We start from the raw sequence: 19,502 nt of genomic DNA on the forward strand, positions 1-19,502 counted from the left end.
TCAGATGGATGTCAAGACGACATTTCTGAACGGGGTAATAGAAGAAGAGGTATACATTGAACAACCAGAGGGCTTTGAAACTCATGAGAAGAAGTCTCATGTATGCAGACTGAAGAAAGCCTTGTATGGGCTGAAGCAGGCACCGAGAGCGTGGTATGGTCGAATAGATGGCTACTTGCAGAAGATGGGGTTTGTCAAGAGTGATGCGGATCCGAATCTCTACTATCTGGTCGTAGAGAACGAGCCGCTTATCTTAGTATTATATGTGGATGATCTCTTTCTGACAGGATCATCCAAACTCATTGAGGATTGCAAGAAGAATCTAGCCACAGAGTTTGATGTGAAGGATCTAGGACGAATGCACTACGTCCTAGGATTGGAAGTTTGGCAGGAGAAAGGAGAAATCTTCCTTGGGCAAGGGAGGTATGCTACAAAAATCCTGAAAAGGTTTGGGATGGGAGACTGTAGACCTATGGCTACGCCAATGATCACCAACTGGAAGAAGATTGATGCATGAGAAGACAAGGATGTCGATCCCACCCTATAACGACAGCTCATAGGGTCCCTGATGTATCTGGTCAATACCAAGCCAGATATTCGCTAAGCTGTCAACACCCTCAGTCAGTTCATTGTGGAACCAAAGAGGGCACACTGGGCAGCAGCCAAACACATTCTCAGGTATTTACAGGGAACAGTTGATTATACACCAAGGGGAAGGATATCAAGTTGAGTGGATTTACTGATGCAGATTCAGCAGGGAGTTCAGTGGATCGGAAAAGTACCTCTGGGTACTGTTTCAACATTGGATCAGGAATGACCTCCTGGTGCAGTAGCAAACAAAAGTTCGTGGCTCTGAGCTCATCTGAGGCAAAACATATGGCAGCAAGCACAGCTTCGTGCGAGGCCATATGGCTTAAAAAATTGTTGGTGAATCTGTTCAGAAGAAATATGGAGGCGACCATGATCATGTGCGATAATCAGAGTTGCATCAAACTCTCTGAGAATCCAGTGTTTCATGATAGGTTGAAGCATATTGATATCCGGTGTCACTTTGTCAGAGACTGTGTCCAACGAGGAGCTGTACAGTTGAGCTACACTCCTACAGGAGAACAGGTGGCAGATATCCTCACCAAGGCCCTTGGAAAGTCAAAATTTGACTACTTCAGGGAAAAGATGGGGATGGTAAAGAACCCCTTTCAGAAGTAGAAATGAGTGTGTTAGCAACACGAATGAAGAGGGAGTTGCAGTGCAGATGCAGTGTTGGGAGAAAGGACCAGCAGCAGCATAGATGCAGAGGGAGTTGCAGTGCGGATGCAGTATTGAGAGAAAGAACCAACAGCAGCACGGATGCAGAAGGAGTTGTCGTATAGATGCAGCAGTGGCAGTAGAAGATTCATGGGCAACAGTACAGGATGCAACAGTGCAGAGGATGTTGGGCAGAGAGGCTTAGCATCAGCATAGGGACCGATGCCGGATGATCAAGGAGATACTCAGTGAGGAGTATTACTAGTGCACAATCCTCGCTAAGAGGGAGTGTTGATTTGGAGTAGCATCGGATGTGCTCTAGCCATGAAAATTGGTGGAGAGGCTAAGGCACATGAGATCTCCAATACCCAGAAAGGGTTTGGGCAGATTCTAAACAGTTTGGGAAATATTAAAATAATTAATATTTTTAATGGAGTCACTCAGTCTAAACTTAAGGAAAATAAAATATTAATGTGTATTAATATAAAACTGTGTGAGAATGGTCCAAAAGTCATGGATCAAGCTAGATCTAATCTTAGCCGTTGATTAGGGACTTAATCTCGGTCGTTGATCTGTCAACGAAGAAAGTATAAGAGGAGGCTTGAGGATCACTTGGACAATAGACTGAGGGAGACCAGCTGGTTCAATTTTTGGAGCGGGGTTAGCTAAGAAATTGAACCAGTGGTCTGGAGAGCAGTCAAGAGGCAGCAGGTAAGGAACAGAGAGACGGGAAATCAGCACAAAGGCAGAAAAGGCAGACGCAGGGCCAGAGGGAGCCACGTAGAGGCAGCAGAGACTGTGCAGAGCCAACAAGGCCTACGTCATCCACGCAGAGGCTGCACGAGTGACGCAGAAGGCCAGAGAGGCTGCGCAGAGTCTCAATAGGTTGACGCAGAGGGTTTCAGGTCACGCAGAGGTTAGTAGGTCTAACGTTGGGTTCAGAATAAGTGCTGGAAAATTTGTCTATCTGTGGGTAAGCCAGTTTGGCACCCTGTTGTACTAGAAAATTGCTAAATAATAAAATCCTCCCTTGTTGCACTGGTTTTCCCACATTGGGTTTTTCTGGGGACATTAGTCCAAAATAACTGTGTCAATGTGTTGATTCTTGTGCATATGTTTGTTTTTGTATTATGGTGTGATATCTGCAACAGTATTTATTTTAATGTTTATTGAAGTAATTTCATGAATAACTTATGGTGAAATAAGTAGGAAAAGTAAATCAGTTGCTACAGTGATAGAATTTTCACACTCTTTATTGGATAGCATCAAGTGATCTCATAATCAACGACAACAAATGGGAGGGGAGCTAGCAATTTAAGGAACACACTGCTAACGGCTAGTTTTCCCTTTCCAATAAAATATTAATATCTCGACTTGTTGACCAATTAGAATTTTGGAGACTAAGTTGAACCACTAAGAAAATAATTTTTATTACAATGTGTTTTCCCACATAATGGGTCAAGAAGAATAAATTTCCCCCAAGCAATGCAACATTCCCTTGGAGAAGGATCCGAAAGTCAACAAAATAATAGAATAGTGCCAAGTCATCTCCAACGTTCCAGTCTAGCCAACTCGACTTGCCTTGGAAATGATGCTTCTCTCCCTTGGAAATTCGCTCCACTTGAAAAAGTCTTCTTTGACCCCCAACAACTATATTTTGCCTTTATTTTTATTTTATCTTGGGAATAGAAATTTCCAACAACTATTTTGACTTTATAACAACTATTATTTTTTATTTTAATGGACCTTCCAAGAAATAATAAGTGTAATTCGGCCCTCTCAAGATCTCTAATGTCCTTGGAAATTTGGAAAAAGAAAGACATGAGTTTTGTCCCTCTTGATGAGTGCACCAATTTTGACATATTATATGTCGAATTTTGACAAAATCTACTTCTGTTATGCCACGTGGAAAAACTGCCTTGCCATATCCTTATGTCCAAAAATATGCAATTCCCTAGTTGTTATGCCCTAGAAAAGTCTGCGCACCCTGTTTGACTTCCTTTGACCAACAATATCTTGAGAATGCCTCATCCAAATGGAAAAACTCCATGTTGTTGATTTGGGGTAGCATCGGATGTGCTTTAGGACTCAAATTTTTCAAGGCGGCTTAGGCACATGCATTCCAAAGAACCCAAAAACCGTTTTGGGAAATTCCACCCAGAGACAATTTTATTAAAATAATTAATATTTTTAATGGAGTTCCTAAGTCTAAACTTAGGAAAATTAAAATATTAATGGGTATTAATCTAATTGTGGATGTAACTTCTAGAAGAAGACGGATATCAAGCCAAAACAATATGAGCCTTTGATTAGGAGTTAATCTAGGTCGTTGGGTGTCCAACAGAAAGATATAAGGGGGGACTTGAGAGTCATTTGGAAAATACACCAAGAGAGATCAAGAAATCGAATTTCTGAAGTGAGAAGTTCTCAGGAGGGAATTTGATTGAGGATATTTTTTGCAATTGAGGGGCAGAAATAGCTTCCTGAGAGAGAGTGATTTTCTCAACGAGAGAATCATTAGCAGAGAGAGGCAGGGAGTAATCCAACAATCGCAGCGCTAAGGCAAAGGGGTTGACAAAGAGCCACACAGAGGCAGTGCAGAAGCCAATGAGGAGTCCAAAATTTGCAGAGGGAATTGGAGTTTCAGAAGCCGGGAGCCGGGGTGTGAGACCGAGAGGCCTACATTAAATCTCCTGGGCAGCAAATCGACTAGCCAGAGGATTGACACAGTCCCCAGAGATGTTGACACTGAGCTAACATAGATATTGCGCAGAGGTAGCACAAAGGTAGCCAGAAAAGTCAGGGGCAATTAGTGTGGGGCTGGATTAGTGAGGATTTCTAGTGATAGTGTGAGGTAACCTCACAATTCTTTTTGCTAGTATTTCTCTTTGTAACTGAATAACCCTGTGAGGTATTCAGACATGTATTCAGAATTTGCTACTATTTAATAATAATAAACGATCATAGCTGAGTAACATCACTTTGCTACAGTAGGGATTCCAGTGTAGGAATTTTCACATGGTATCAGAGCAGTGCAGGTGAAGCAAGAAGAGCAAAGCCAATAGATCCAGCATTGAAGCAAAAGAAGGGAGTTCGAAAAAGTTGCATGAGGCAGCGGTTCGAAACCCCTAGAGAGCTTACGCAATTCCAAGCCGAGACGCAGATTTTCGAGACAGTCTCTCTCCGAGTGAGTCGACGGATAGAAGGACTTCCAATTCGAATTTTTGCAGGGACAGAGGGAGCAACGTTGAAGCCTCAGCATGAGAGAGCTAGTTGGACGCAGATTTTCAGCAAGTCGTTTGTTGGGCTTAAAAACATCAGGAGAAGGAAGAGAAGCACCTTGAGGGAACTTTTCTGCAGCAGACTTCCCACCAAGAAGTCTGTTTTTTCATTGGATGAGCAACAACAGTGAAAAACAAAGGGGATTTTCGACATTTTGGCAGATATGACAACCAATGGCTTGAGGGACTAGGACAGGTTGGATAGAGCATCCAACTACATCATAAGGAAGGCTAGAATGTCTTTCCTTCTAGATGAGCATGCCCTTGAGACGTACGTCGATAGCATGGTGGATGAACCTGCAGATGCAGATCCGTTGAAAAAGTATAGAGTTGAGATGGCAAAGGCCAAGAGGATGATCCTGGATGGAGTCAAGGATCACGTGGTGTGCCACATTGTTAGCAGAGAAACTACTAAGGAGATGTGGGATGCCTTGGCCATGTTATACCAGGAATTTTCTGAGCAGCAGAAGATGTACTTGGAGCAGACGCTGAGATCTGCTCAGATGCAGAAGGGAGAGCGTGTGGATCCATTCCTCACAAAGCTGAAGGAAACTCATGATGAGTTGTCTGCTGTGAGGCATACACCTCAGGATTCAAGGTTGGTTAGACTGACCCTCAATTTTGTCTCAGATGAGTGGTAAGTCTTTGTCCAGAGTACCCTGGGCAGAGCAGCATTGCCTAATTGGGATGAGATGTGGGCTCTAAAACAAGAGGATCTGAGGAGAGATCTGGTAAAGGTCAAACTTGACGGAAGCAGCAACCGTAGTGGTCAAAGCCCAAGGAGGATGAGGATAATGCAGCCCTTGCATCGAAGGGACAGCAGGGGAAACAGAGACGAAAGGACATCTCCAAGGTGAAGTGTTTTAGATGTGGCGAGCTGGGCCACTATGCATCCCAATGCCCTTTGAAGAAAAAGGACAAGGACAAAAAACACGATCTGAAGGCTGCGCCTGCGAAGATCGAAGAGGAGCTCACCATGACAGCCGAGATACCTCCAGAAGTGAGGTGGGCTGATTTGGAGTTGTAGTTCGAAAGAGCTACAGATGGGCAAGATCCTTGAGGAGTCCACCTCTTGGATCAATACCATTCTACGAGAGCCCAATTTTGCAGTCGCAGGATGGACTAGTGTCGGATGGGGTCGAGGAGTGTCGGAGAGACAGTTGCAGTGGTTGGGAGCGCCAGAGACTAAACAACGCAGAGCAGAGTTAGCAACAGTGCAGATGGCACAAAGCAGAGGTCAGTAGCAACGCAAAGACTAGCAATAGTCAGGCTCCAGCATTCACGTGGTATCACACTAAACACAATTAGTTCAGTAATTTTGGATGTTTTTGAGCTTCTTCTTTCATCAACTGAGTTGCAGTACGGATGCAATGTTAGCAGTGGCAGTGCTAGCAGCAGCAGCACAGATGCATCACTTGATAGGGAGTTGTAGTATGGATGCAGTGTTGGCAGTGGCAGTGTCAGCAACAGCACAGTTACAACAGCAGCGTGGTAGTTGGTGGACAACATGTCAGACATCAGTAGTGCAGAGGAAGATGCTTCAGAGTCAGAGCATGCAGTAGTTATATATTGCTAAGGTGCAAAGTATTGCTCTAGTTCCGAACGGGACCCTAACGGGTGGGTCACTGTATGAATCAGTCAAGCAGGCGTGGGCATAGCAGGAATCGAACCTACGACCATTAGGTTAAGAGCCTAATGCTCTACCAGCTGAGCTATACGCCCTCACTATGACTATGGTGAGGGAAGCGTAATCAAAGAACCAAATCATTATGCTATATTTGAGCATGAAAAGATCCTATGCCCGGGCCAAGCCTCTCAATCTCTCCAGGCTGGTCAAGATTTCCGGCCTGAGACTTAGCAATTGTAAATTTGTACCAGCCAGGTTTGGTGAAGGTGTTTTGTTCTCTTTTGTTGTGAAGAAGAAAAAAAAGCACATTCCTCGCTAAGAGGAAGTGTTGATTTGGGGTAGCATTGTATGTGCTATACACCTCAAATTTTGCAAGGAGGCTTGGGCACATCCATTCCAAAGAACCTAGAAACTATTTTGGGAAATTCCACCCAGAAACGATTTTATTAAAATAATTAATATTTATAACGGAGTTCCTAAGTCTAAACTTAGGGAAATTAAAATATTAATGGGTATTAATCTAATTGTGGGTGTAACTTCTACAAGAAGATGGAGATCAAGCCAAACAATCTGAGCCTTTAATTAGGAGTTAATCTAGGTCGTTGGTTGTCCAACAGAAAGATATAAGAAGGAGCTTGATGGTCATTTGGAAAATACAACAAGAGAGATCAAGAGATCGAATTTCTGAAGTGAGAAGTTCTCAAGAGGGAATTCAATTGAGGAGATTTCTTGCAGTTGAGGGGCAGGGATAGCTTCTGGAGAGAGAGTGATTTTCTCAGCCAGAGAATCATCAGCAGAGAGATGCAGAGAATAATCTAGCAGTGGCAGCGCTTAGCTAGAGGGGTTGACGCAGAGCCACGTAGAGGCAGCGTAGAAGCCAGTGAGGAGTTTGAAATTTGCAGAGGGAATTCGAGTTTCAGAAGCCAGGAGCTAGGGTTTGAGACCGGGAAAGAAATCAAATCTCCTGGGCAGAAAATCAACCAACTAGAGGATTGACGCAATCCCCAGAGAGCTCGCTGTTGGGCTGACGCAGATACTGCATAAAGGCAGTGCAGAGGAAGCCAGAAAAGTTGGGGGCAATCAGTCAAGGCCTGGATCAATTTTCTCTCTGTAACTAAATAACCCTATGAGGTATTCAGAGATGTATTCATAATTTGCTACTGCTTAATAATAATAAACCCTCAAAGTTGTTGCACTGGTTTTCCCGCATTGGGTTTTTCCAGGGACTTTTGTCCAAAAATAATGGTGTCATGTGTTGTATTTTTTTTCTTGCTCAGTATCTTGTTTATGTATAATAATTAATTAAGTGAAGGTTGCAGTAGTATTTACTTCGATATTTGTCATAGCAAACAGTAAATAACTTGTATGGATTAACAAGTAGAAGAAGTAACATCAGTTTGTTGCAGTAGGGATTCCGGTGTAGGAATTTTCACACATGTGGCATGTCATCCTTTCACTGAACTCTGCAATATTACTAGTGTTATCAAGACTAGATCGAACCGGTCTGAACTGGCCAGTCTGATCAGTTTGAGGCCAAAACCAGTTCGAACTGGTGACATAAACCGCTTTTGGCCGATTTGATACCAAACCAGCTTTTTTTTCACTGAACCAGCCGATTTTGCACATTGCTACCAAGGACCCTTTGAATGCAAATTTTTTTCAAAAAAACAATGATTTATGATAGTGGAAGCTTAGTATTTGACCATATTGCCCTACTAATGCTATGCAATTCATGGTGATGTTTATGACAGGGGAAGCCTAGTATTTGACAATATTCCCTACTAATGTTATGCAATTCATGGTAATTCATTCTCCTTTATCTTTCATTTTCATCATTTTACTTAAACTTTTAACATTACCATGAAATAACTCAAAATGTTTGAGAGTGGTTCTGACCTCATTGGATTTCATATAGAGAAAATAGAATTTTAGATCTCACTCAAAATCCAACAAACTTAACATTTTTCCAGGATTTCAGGATTGGGGGGACTGCAATGCTCCATTGGATTTTTTCATGTACGAGGGTATGGATTTAATCAAGAGCGCCAAGCCCTCTATGTACCTTGATGTTAGTTGCATTAGTTGTCGAACTCCTCTATCATGAGCCTACTAAAAAAAGTACCCATCACTCAAACAAAATCTTGACTTGACATGCTATGCTTTTTCTATCTTATTTTAATGCTTAGAGGGTGATATTGATGATGAAAATCCCAATATAGGCAATGATTTTGATGATATGTAGGTATTTGTTGTAGCATGATTTTTTTGGATGCTAGAGGCCATGTGGAGCTTGTTTGTTGATGTATTTTCGGTTTAGAAATGGATTGCACTCGGTGCTATTTTGGTTATGTGCACCCTTACATGCTATATAAATGAGAAATTTTGTTTATTTGTGTATAAATGGTTAGGATTTATATGGATGCACATGAATATATATGTTTTTGTTTAAAATTTGAATATTTTATGTGTTTTTGGTTGACCGGTTTTTTGGTCTGGTCATATTACGGATTCTCAGTCCAAGGGGTGTACCAGTTCAATGACCAGTCAAGTTCTTATAACAATGAATATGACACCAAGTTGACTTTTCTACTTGCATTGGGAAGTGTGAATTGCATTGGGAAATGTGAAACTGTCACTCACTGTGAGACTACTATATATGAGTAATAAGAGACATCTGAGTGATAAAACACCAAAGCCAAGGCCACATATAGACTCTATACTCATAACCATGTGGAAAGGCATAAATGTCGGACTATGTTAGTTTCTGTAGAGCATTGCATGTGTTCTAGCCACGAAATTTGGTGGAGAGGCTAGAAAACATGAGATTTCCAAAACCCAGAAATCGTTTCTGGAAATTCCACCTAGAGATGGCTTAATTAAATTATTAACCAGTTTTAAAATATTTCCCAAGTCTAAACTTAGGGAATATGGTTAATTAATTAGAATTAATTATGTCAAGGTGTGAATAATCTAGAAACTCATAGGAATGGACTCCCATATGATCCCAGCCATTGATTAGGTTTTAATCTTGGTCGTTGGCGCTCCAAAAGTGGATTATAAGAGGAAGTCGATGAGCACTTGGAGAAGACACCAGTAGTTCGATTTTCTTGGCAGATCAATTTCCAGAGAGCGGCAGCAGTTGCCGGAAAGCCAGAGATCGAAGCAGAAATAGTGAGGGGCAGGGACAGTGAATCCGGAGGAGATATTCCAGATTCGGAGTCAACTATAGGAGGGTCGAGTTTCCTCAGTGAGGTTGCGCAGAAGCAGCGTAGGAGCTTCAGACGCAGAGTTCAATTTGGCAAAACAGAGGGTCGATTCAGTTGCTGAAGGTCAGGAAGATTTCCGAAAGGTGCCAGTGAGTCATTCTCAGAGACTAGATTGGGCAGACGACTTGATCAGTTACGTTCCAAGTAGAGCGTTCTAGTGCTCATGCAGGGTTGACGCAAGGGTTTCGTGGAGCCCATTCGGAGCCAGTTTCGGATCCAGATCAGTGTCGGGTGAGACAAAATTTATCTCACTAATTTTTTGTTAAAATTTGGATACCAAAGGACAAGTGGTTCCCTAAGGCTTTGATCTTTGGCCTAGGGAAAAGTGTCCAAATTTATTTGTACTTTTCTCCTAAAGTGACTTTATAAGTGGTAAAGTCAATTTAATTTAAAAGTGACTTTATAAGTGGTAAAGTTACATTTTAATTTAAAAGTGACTTTAGAAGTGGTAAAGTTACATTCTAATTTAAAAGTGACTTTATAAGTGGTAAAGTTACATTCTAATTTAAAGGTGACTTTATTAAACTCAATGAAGAATTAGAAAGTGGAAAAATGACTATGAAAATAAAAGGGTAAGTGGGTCTTTATTTAAGTGGGTGAGTTAAAAAATAAAAAGTGAGAATTAAATGTACATTTTTTCTCATTCCTAGACTTAAATGAATCTCATCCATTAGATCTTAGGGTAACCCAAAAGGTCATTTAGAGAATAAAAAGAGAACAAAAGAGGAAAAGATCATTCATTCTTTCATGAGCATTTGAGAGAAAGGGAAGAGAGAGCAAGGAGAAAATTTATGAGTAATGAAGAAGTGAAGGAGAGCATCACGAATACATTTCTGCAAATCTGGACAGCAGCATTTATTGGCATGCATCCCAAGGCAAAACCGTACAGCAGGAGAAAGGCACAGAAATCGAGAAAGAGGGACAACAGCAAGGGCATGAATTTTGAGGCAGATTTGGGCACGAATTTCAAGGCAATCATACTGCTGAAATCCATACAGTTCGTACAATTCGTACAAGTTTTGGGCACATTTTTCGAGGCAAACCGTACAACATTTAATGCTGTTTTATTGCTGTAAAAATTTCTATTTTTTGGTTGTTTACTGATTGGCACGATTTTCGAGGTGGATTTCAAGCACAGAAATCGAGATAAGTTGTAATTTTTCGTTGCTGGTATTTTTACTGTGTATTTCAGTTTCTCTGTAAAAGCATTTTCAGAAATAAAGAAGAGCTCTCAAACTGGTTTTTCCCAAGAGTTGTAGGGGGTTTTTCCATGGTCACTTGACCAAAAATCACTATGTTATTTTCTGTGTGGTTGTCATAATTTTGTTGTGTTTTATTTTTGCAATTTCAGCAGTTGTGAAATCTTTAAATTTGTGTTTTCAAAAAATAGTCATTTCCAGATTTTAGAATTTTTTTATCATGCTTCGATTTAAAACTAAATGCATAGAGTGATAAGGAAAACTGATAACCGGAGTGGGGGTTGAAATTCTTCATGGTATCAGAGCTTAGTTGGCTGAAAAGTACAATTTAGGACAACAAAGTGAAAATTACAGTAAACTGATTTTTACACAGAAAATAGAGACCTTTACCACAGATTTGAAAATTTCAGTTTGGTAGGACAGTGAAGGATGTCTTTGAGTTTGAGAGTTGAAGACAAGTTGGAAGGGCAGAACAACCACAGTGAATGGAAGGAGAGAATCCAGAGCATCTTTGAGGAAGCAGAAGTCTAGGACATTATGGTAAATACCACACAGAACCCAGTAGTAGTACCTACTGACCCTGTACAGTTGGCAGAGTTTAACAAAAAGAATGCTAGGGAATGCCAAAGCCATGCTTCATGATCAAAGGTTACCTTTATTTTTGTGGGTAGAGGCCAGCAACATTGTTGTGTACTTGTAGAACAGGAGTCCACATCGTGCCTTGGGGAATGTGACTCTGGAGGAGGCTTTTTCTAGGAATAAGCCTAATGTTGGGCACTTTCGTATCTTTGAGTGCCTTACATATTCCTATGTCCCCAAGGAGAACAGAACCAAGCTAGAGCCCACTACAGACAAGGGCATCTTTGTGGGTTATATTGAGACCTCGAAAACTTATCGGATTTATATTCCTGCGTAGAGGAAAGTAGTTGTCAGGCAGGATGTGAAGTTCGAGGAGGAGAGAGCTTTCAGGAGGTCACGGGAGTTAGAGTATCTAGAGTCACTAGACCCTCAGGAGCATCTAAGTCAGTCACAGGGATCCAATGGTCAGGGATTAGAGGTACATCGATTACAGTGTCAGGTCCATCAGTGAGCAATGGCTCTCAGAGTTAGGTGGGTGGTTCTTCGGGCAGCATGCAGGGCAGTTCGCAGAGTAGTTCACAGGGTAGCCCACTAATGGATAGTTCGTACAGTACTTCAGCATCTACAGGCACAGGTTTAGGCATGAGGTCAGTTGACAGGCCTTCCGGAGTCCAGGCTTCTGATGATGATGAGGATTCTTTCACTCCGGTGGGAGAAGTATGCTCAGGGAAGAGGAAGCCCAAGTGGCTTCAAGTTACCTTGCGCGAGGCCACATCAGTTGTTGGGCCAAAGAGACAGGTTAGAGAGAGTAAACCACCTGAACGGTTTTGTAGTTACATGGCATTGGTAACAAGCATTGTTGACTCTAAGCCTTCTAGTTATGAGGAGACAGCCAGCCAGCAGGTCTGGAGAGAGGCTATGATGGAGGAGTATTCTTCTATTATGAAGAACGATGTTTGGGAGGTAGTGCCGAGGCCTGAAGGTAAATCAGTTGTTACTTCCAGATGGCTCTACAAGATAAATCATGTTGCAAATGGCAACATCGAGGAGTTCAAGGATCAATTTGTGGCGAGAGGGTTCTCACAAGAAAAGGGAGTTGACTATGAGGAGACCTTCGCTCCCGTAGCTCGGTATACATCTATTCGCTACATTATATCGATTACAACAGAGATGGGTTGGAAGATCCACTAGATGGATGTGAAGGTCACATTTCTCAATGGCTTCATTCAAGAGGAGGTTTATATTGAGCAGCTGCAGGGCTTTGAGGTGCATGGGAAGGAATCCCACGTATGCAGATTGAAAAAGGCACCCTATGGCCTGAAGCAAGCTCCTAGAGCTTGGTACTCTAGGATTGATACATACTTGCAGCAGTTGGGTTTCACAAAGAGTGAGACTGATCCGAACCTATACTTCATTGTGGTGGGTGAGGAGCCTCTCATTCTAGTGTTGTATGCTGATGACTTGATCATCACTGGTGCAGAGAGATTCATTGAGGGTTGCAAGAGAGATCTTGCTTCAGAGTTTGATATGAAGTATATCGGCTTGATGCATTATTTTCTGGGATTGGAGGTGTGGCAGGAGGAGGGGCATTTCTTCCTGGGACAAGGGAAGTACATTGTGGATCTTCTTAGCAGATTTCACATGGAGGACTGCAAACCCATGTCTACACCTATGATCACTAACTAGAAGAAGCTTTATGCTTCTGATTCTGAGTTGGTGGATCCTACTCTATACAGACAGTTGATTGGTTGTTTGATGTATTTCGACCAGATATATGTTTTGCAGTTACCACTATGAGTTAGTTCATGTGTGAGCCCAAGAGAGTGCACTGGGTCGCTGTAAAACACATTCTTCGTTACTTGCAAGGGACTGTGAATTTTGGTATGGATTATAGACAGGGTGATGGAGTGAGACTAGCAGGGTACACAGATTTAGATTGGGTAGGTCGTGCTTCAGATAGGAAGAGTACTTTCGGGTGTTCTTTTGCGTTGGGTTTGGCAGTTGTGTCGTGGATCAGCCGGAAACAACAGTCAGTTGCATTTAGCTCAGTTGAGGCAAAGTATATGGCTGCTAGTTTGGCTAGCTGTGAGGCCATATGTCTTCACAAGATTTTGTTTGGTCTATTTGGTCAAGCATTGAGACCTTCAGTAATTCACTGTGATAATCAGAGTTACATAAAACTCACAGAGAATCCAGTTTTTCATGACAAGTCAAAGCATATTGAGATCAGGTACCACTTCATTAGAGACTATGTCCAAAAGGGAGTTGTCAAGCTTGAGTACATTTCCACAAATGAGCAGGTAGCGGACATTTTCACCAACGCCTTGCCATGGGGCAAGCATGTCTATTTCAGAGACAAGATGAGAGTGGTGAGGAACATTTTCCTCGGTAAGAGGGAGTGTTAAAATTTGGGTACCAGAGGACAAGTGGTTCCCTAACTTTGATCTTTGGGCTAGGGAAAAGTGTCCAAATTTATTTGTACTTTTCTCCTAAAGTGACTTTAGAAGTGGTAGAGTCAAATCAATTTAAAAGTGACTTTATAAGTGGTAAAGTTACATTCTAATTTAAAAGTGACTTTATATTTGGTAAATATACATTCTAATTTAAAGGCGACTTTATTAAACTCAATGAAAAATTACAAAGCGAAAAAGTGACTATGGAAATAAAAGGCTAAGTGGGTCTTTATTTAAGTGGGTGAGTTAAAAAATAGAAAGTGAGAATTAAATGCACATTTATTCTCATCCCTAGATCTAAATGAATCTCAATCGTTAGATCTTAGGGTAACCCAGAAGGTCATTTAGAGAGTAAAAGGAAAAGAGAAGAAGAAAAGATCATTCATTCTTTCATGAGAATTTGAGAGAGAGAAGAGAGAGCAAGGAGAAAATTTCTGAGCAGTGAGGAAGTGAAGGAAAGCAGCAAGAATACATTTCAGCAAATCTGGACAAAAGCATTTATCGACACGCATCCCAAGGCAAAACCGTACAGCAAAAGAAAGGCACAGAAATCGAGAAAGAGGGACAGCATAGAAATCGAGGAAGAGGGACAGTAGTAAGGGCACGAATTTTGAGGCAGATTTGGGCACGAATTTTGAGGTAGTCGTACTGCTCAATGTTACAGTTATCGTTATCGAGATATTATCAACAAGGGAAAAAATCGTAAAATACAAAAATATTCATTTGTTTCCAATTTTTTTAATATTTAAAGCATCTACAACATAAAATAAATACATTGACACATAAATATGATAAAAGAATTAATATATAAGATGTGTAATATCATTTCTAGTGCTACATCACACATAACAGTGAATCATGTCCTGAATAGTAAATCCTGACTCCTGAGTCCCAACTCAGCCTCAAAATATCAACAAAAAATATAATAATGTATCTCATATCATGAGTCATAATGTCATATACAATGAAATGAACCAAATAACTAAAGTCTAATACTATTGATTTCCTCGGCCCCTCTTGTGAGAAAATGCAATAGCTTTCCCTTTCACTCTAGATGTAGATGCCGATGGAGTTGGCAGTGGACTCTGTTGTGCTCTAGAAGTTGAAGAACTAGAAGCTAAGGAGGTAGACCATGTCCTTTACTGGTGACAAGGGTAGCCTAGGTAGGTTGTGTCACCTCTTCCTCTTGTTGCTCCTCCTCATCATCAAAAAATCAGGGAAAAATCAAGACTTTTTCAAGTTATCACGATTTTTTGTGAAAAAAAATAAATAAATAAAATAAAATAAATTTAACATAAAAATCGGGTGATAATATCGCTAAACTCAAAAAATCGTGATTTTCCGATATTATCGCGATACTATCGCGATTTTCGCAACACTAGTATTGTTGAAATTCGTACAATCCGTACTGTTGAACACTGGATAGGCACCTGATGATTATGTGAAGACGCCATGCCCAAGGATGATCCAGAGGACACTTGTACCATCAGATATCATCAGCCAACAGAGTTTTTTAACTCTACTTCTATCTTCTCATCATCTTTCTTGTACCCAGATTCCACACCCTACAGGGAATTGTAATAAGTGATACTAGTAATGATGAGTTTTGAATTTGTAACAGGCCTAGGATGTTGGGACTCGATCAACAAACGAGTACACCTTGGAGTGTTTTTTTTTATCCGGTTAATTATCCCTTCTTTTTCAGAGGTGGATAATTTTCTAGATTTTTTCACTCATTTTTTACCCCAAAGCCGGGGTGACGGTTTGAAGGTTGAACCCCTAACACATCTTGGTGTCTAGAGTCGATGTATATTACCATACTAGATCACACAAAATGTTTCGTGGAATTTGGCTAGGTCTAAGTAGGATTTTTTAATAATTAAAAATTTCCCGCAAAACGAGATTTTTTAATTATTTTCTATGTAATGGTGTAAATAAATGGCCTTAGGAAATGTCTGGGGTGTATGACTACTCGAAATTCATCCTCAAAGACCCAGCATTATCCTAAGACCCACTTTGAGAGTCAAAAAAATGACTTAGAGCCCCTCAAAAGCCGATTTTTCAAATGACAGTGGCAAAAATGAGGAAAAAAATCAAAAAATTGAATAATTGGAAAAATTTGGAAATTTTTCCATAGTCAAAATAAATCAAATTTTGACATGGAAAGTTAAAGGAATATCAAAGGTGATGTAGTAGCAATGTGGGGCCCAACACATGGAGGAAAGTCAGTCAAAGTTCCAAGTGGCAAGTCAAATGGTCCAACGTTAAGTTAAAGAGGCAACGTTGAAATATTACATATGGATAAAGTTCAAATAATTTTATTTATTTCAATATGTTGGTGCAAACTAAAGTTTTTGGGTGGGAAATAGTGACAGGCAGCCACATTAGAAAGACAAAGTCAACAGCCAGTCAAAAGAGTTCTGAATTATCCACTCAGCAGGTGTAAAATTCAGTTTAAGAGAATTCGTAAAGGTATAAGAAATTGTTCACGTATTTGGAAAAGTTTGAGTGGGGATAGCACTGCCACATGGGACAGACTTTGTCTCCCACTTGTCCCCCACTAAAAGTCATGGAGCAGTGAAGTTTATACGCAGCAGTTTGTGCATATTTTAAGCTCACGGATTTGGAAAAGTTTGAGCAATGACAGAACTGCCACATGGGACAATTCTTGTCCCCCACTTACTCTCACTTGTCTCCCACTCACATACATATCAGCCAATGGGATCAGCGCAGGGATATGTTACTGCCAGCCAAAAAGGATGATACGCAGTTCAGTCCAGCTCCACGCCAATCAGCCAATACGCAGATCTTCATAACAGCTTACACAACAGTTGGTTGGCTTGGCTGTTTGAGGTGTCAACAGTAGTTTAGAGGCAGCCAAACACAGTAGATTTGAGGATATTCGATGGACAGCAAAGGAATCAAATTTTCCACCTACAGCCAGTCAGCTTGCCACTTGTGATTTGATTTTCTACATTGGGATTGTCAATCCATCTCCACTTGTCATTGGAATTTTCCTTGGGATCATCTCCCATTTTCTTATTTATATGAGTCTTGAGCTCTCATTTGTCATCATAGAACGAGCTGTTGGGCTTGCGGAGACTCTGTTGGATTTTGTACTCATCTTTCATATAAATAAATAAAAGTCTTTGGGGTTATTAGCTTCTCTTGTGGTGCATTCTTTGGTTGATGAGGTATACCTGTGTCATTTGATGTTATTATTCATTTGATTATACCTTGCTATCTACTTGTTTTTTTTTGTGCATTTGCCTGAAAGCATTATTGTCTAGGGAGGAGAGATTTGCAGCTATCTCAAATCTCCTTTGGGCTTGGTATATTTTGTGCTCTTGTTGTAGCTTGTCATTCTCGGTTGAATGACAAGCTCAACTTGGTCTCTATATGCCAAGTCTCTTTTGCGCTAACAATTGGTTTGCAGGCATTTTTGTGTTCAAAGGATAGGTTGCCAACTCTATTGTAGTGTGAAGACTTCTTCGGTTGGAATAGTCACCTCCAAGGATATCAAAGGTCCCACAAGTTGTTCAAGCCAACAATCTCATAAGACATCAAAAGATTTATTTAAGAGGGGGTTTCCTGAGCCCTTTGCTTATTTTCTATCTTGAAAAACTATCCCATATTTTCTTCTTTCATTTGTGTGTATATTGATTTTATCTAGCATTTGAGGTCGTATTTTTTTTTGCATGCTAACTCTTTTGCTTGCTTTCCTACAGGTGTTCCTGGAGGCAATTCAAGTTTGAAGAAGAAAGCTAAAGCATAAGCTAGGTAACCCTTTTCCGTTGGGAAACCCAAGTCCAAGGTTATTTGGGCTTTCATTTGAAAGCGTTTGACTTTATTCTAAGCAAAAATAAAATAAAAAATTCATTTCTTAAAGAGAAATACTTTGAAGGCACTGGTTGTTTATGTATCTCATGCTTATCTTATGCGTTTATGGTTATTGCTCATATCAAGTTTGCTTACAAATCTTAAATAAATAATCTATTTAGCTCTAACAATTCTCCTAGAAACTCACATCTTTGTTTTTAACTTAACTTTCCATTAGGGACCACCCCCCTTAGCTAACCTAGGAGATAGCTCAAACGGAGAGAGTTGGGATTAGTGTGACAGCCCCTTCTCTGAGTTCCCTGCCACCAACCACACCTTGTGGGGTTGAAGGCTTTTCTCACTGACCTGTAGGTAGGTGTAGGCGGCAGGGTCAACATCTTATGGCATCGTTGCCGGGGACAAGCTTTCTTGTACCTAGGAAATCAACTAACCTTTTGGTTTTAGCATTTTGAACTTTAGATTTAGATTCTTGCTCAAGTGGCGACTCCACTCAATCCAAATTTTGCAAGAGTCTCTACTAGGAGAAATTCAAGTGGTCTAGTTAGCCCCTCTCCTGATCCTAAAAGGGTTTTTAGAGAGAGGTTGAATAGACTTTCTCGTAGTAGAGCTCTTGCTAGTCTTGGGCAAGAGGTTGTCTCTGATATTCATTTGCTTTTTCAAGAACAAGTAGAGCCTAGCATCATGAATGATCTTTTTGCTCCTTGTGACTTTACTAACATAAATGGCTATCCCCACAATATCCCTGACAAGGCTATTGAAAAGTTGCCTTCCTTTCAAGGTAACAATGCCATTAGTGCTACATCACATGTGAAAAACTTTAATGTTTGTATCTTTAAATGGTGTAACACTGCTAATTATGAGGATGTGAAGATGAGGCTTTTTGTTTTATCTTTAGAAGAGGATGCTCTTGATTGGCTCACTGAGCAACCTGCTAACTCATATAACTCTTTACAAGCCATTCTGACTGCATTTTTAAATAAATAAGTTCAGAGAGAAGAAGGAAAATAGGCATTTGATCAATGCCATTAGCAACATGAAGAAAAATGAGAATGAGACCATGGAGGAGTTTAACAAGAGATTCAATGAATTAGTAAAAAGCATGCCTGCTATTGTTAAACCTCCTGATGAATTTCTTTTATGCTCATATCTAGATGCTTTTGGGGTTGACACTGCCTATGAGTTGAGGAGGAAGGAGCCTACGAATCTAAGTGTAGCTCAATCTGAAGCCTTAAAGATAGAAAGGGCTAGAAAGCAATCAGGAAAATTTGAAATTCCTGGTTTCAATAGAGGGTCATCGAAACCGAACGATTCCAAAGGCAAGGCCAAAGAAGAGACTACGCATGATCCTATTAAGGAGTTAACCCAACTCATCAAGAGTATGGAGGCAAATCACACCAGTCAAATGAATGCTATCCAAAATCGATTAGTGGCCATGGAAAGAAATCAAGGTGGGAGATTCCCAAATAGAGTAAATGATAGATGGCAAAAGAGAGGACCTCCCAATGACCATAGGCCACCTAATCCACTCGAGTCTACAAACTTAGTTGATGATTCCATGCCTTATTGTAGACCTTGCGATGACATACATGATGAACTCACTTGTCCTTATGCAAGAAGGATCCTAGAAGGAGATATGATGGGAACAAGTGAACAAATCAATGTAGTTGGAAAAGAGCATCATTTGTCCTTGGAAAATTGGATGGGAGTTATGGAGAGTAGTCAGAAGGTAAATAAAAAGACTCCATCCTCCTATAGTATAAATAATTTTGAAGATTTGGATAGGATCACTGAATTATATGGAGAGAAGCCTTCATCAACTCAAATTTTAGAGATAGCCAAGAATAAAGAAAGAAATCATAGTAAAACTTTCACTCCACCCACATCGAAGTTGAATATTGACTTGGGAGGATGGATTAATAATGCTAAGATTTTAGTTCCTGTCACTAAAATCATGAAGATTCCCTCCCAAAGATATAAATTGTTGAAAGCCATTGATGCTCCCAATGGAAAAG

The 19,502-nt window shown here is 40.6% G+C and overlaps 1 protein-coding gene and 1 non-coding gene across 3 annotated transcripts in view; both read right to left on the reverse strand.

Annotated features, from left to right (window-relative positions):
- LOC149214300 (neutral ceramidase 2-like) overlaps positions 1 to 19,502 on the reverse strand; it is a 117,732-nt gene that overhangs the window by 9,257 nt on the left and 88,973 nt on the right. The window lies entirely within an intron of this gene.
- On the reverse strand, positions 6,176 to 6,248 carry TRNAK-CUU (transfer RNA lysine (anticodon CUU)). The gene has a single exon. It is a non-coding gene; the product is annotated as a tRNA-Lys (tRNA).

This window comes from Pinus tabuliformis, chromosome 1_1 (assembly GCF_031772625.1).
Source record: "Pinus tabuliformis cultivar Carrire ecotype Pingquan chromosome 1_1, CPIR1, whole genome shotgun sequence".
NCBI classification, from domain to species: Eukaryota; Viridiplantae; Streptophyta; class Pinopsida; order Pinales; family Pinaceae; genus Pinus; species Pinus tabuliformis.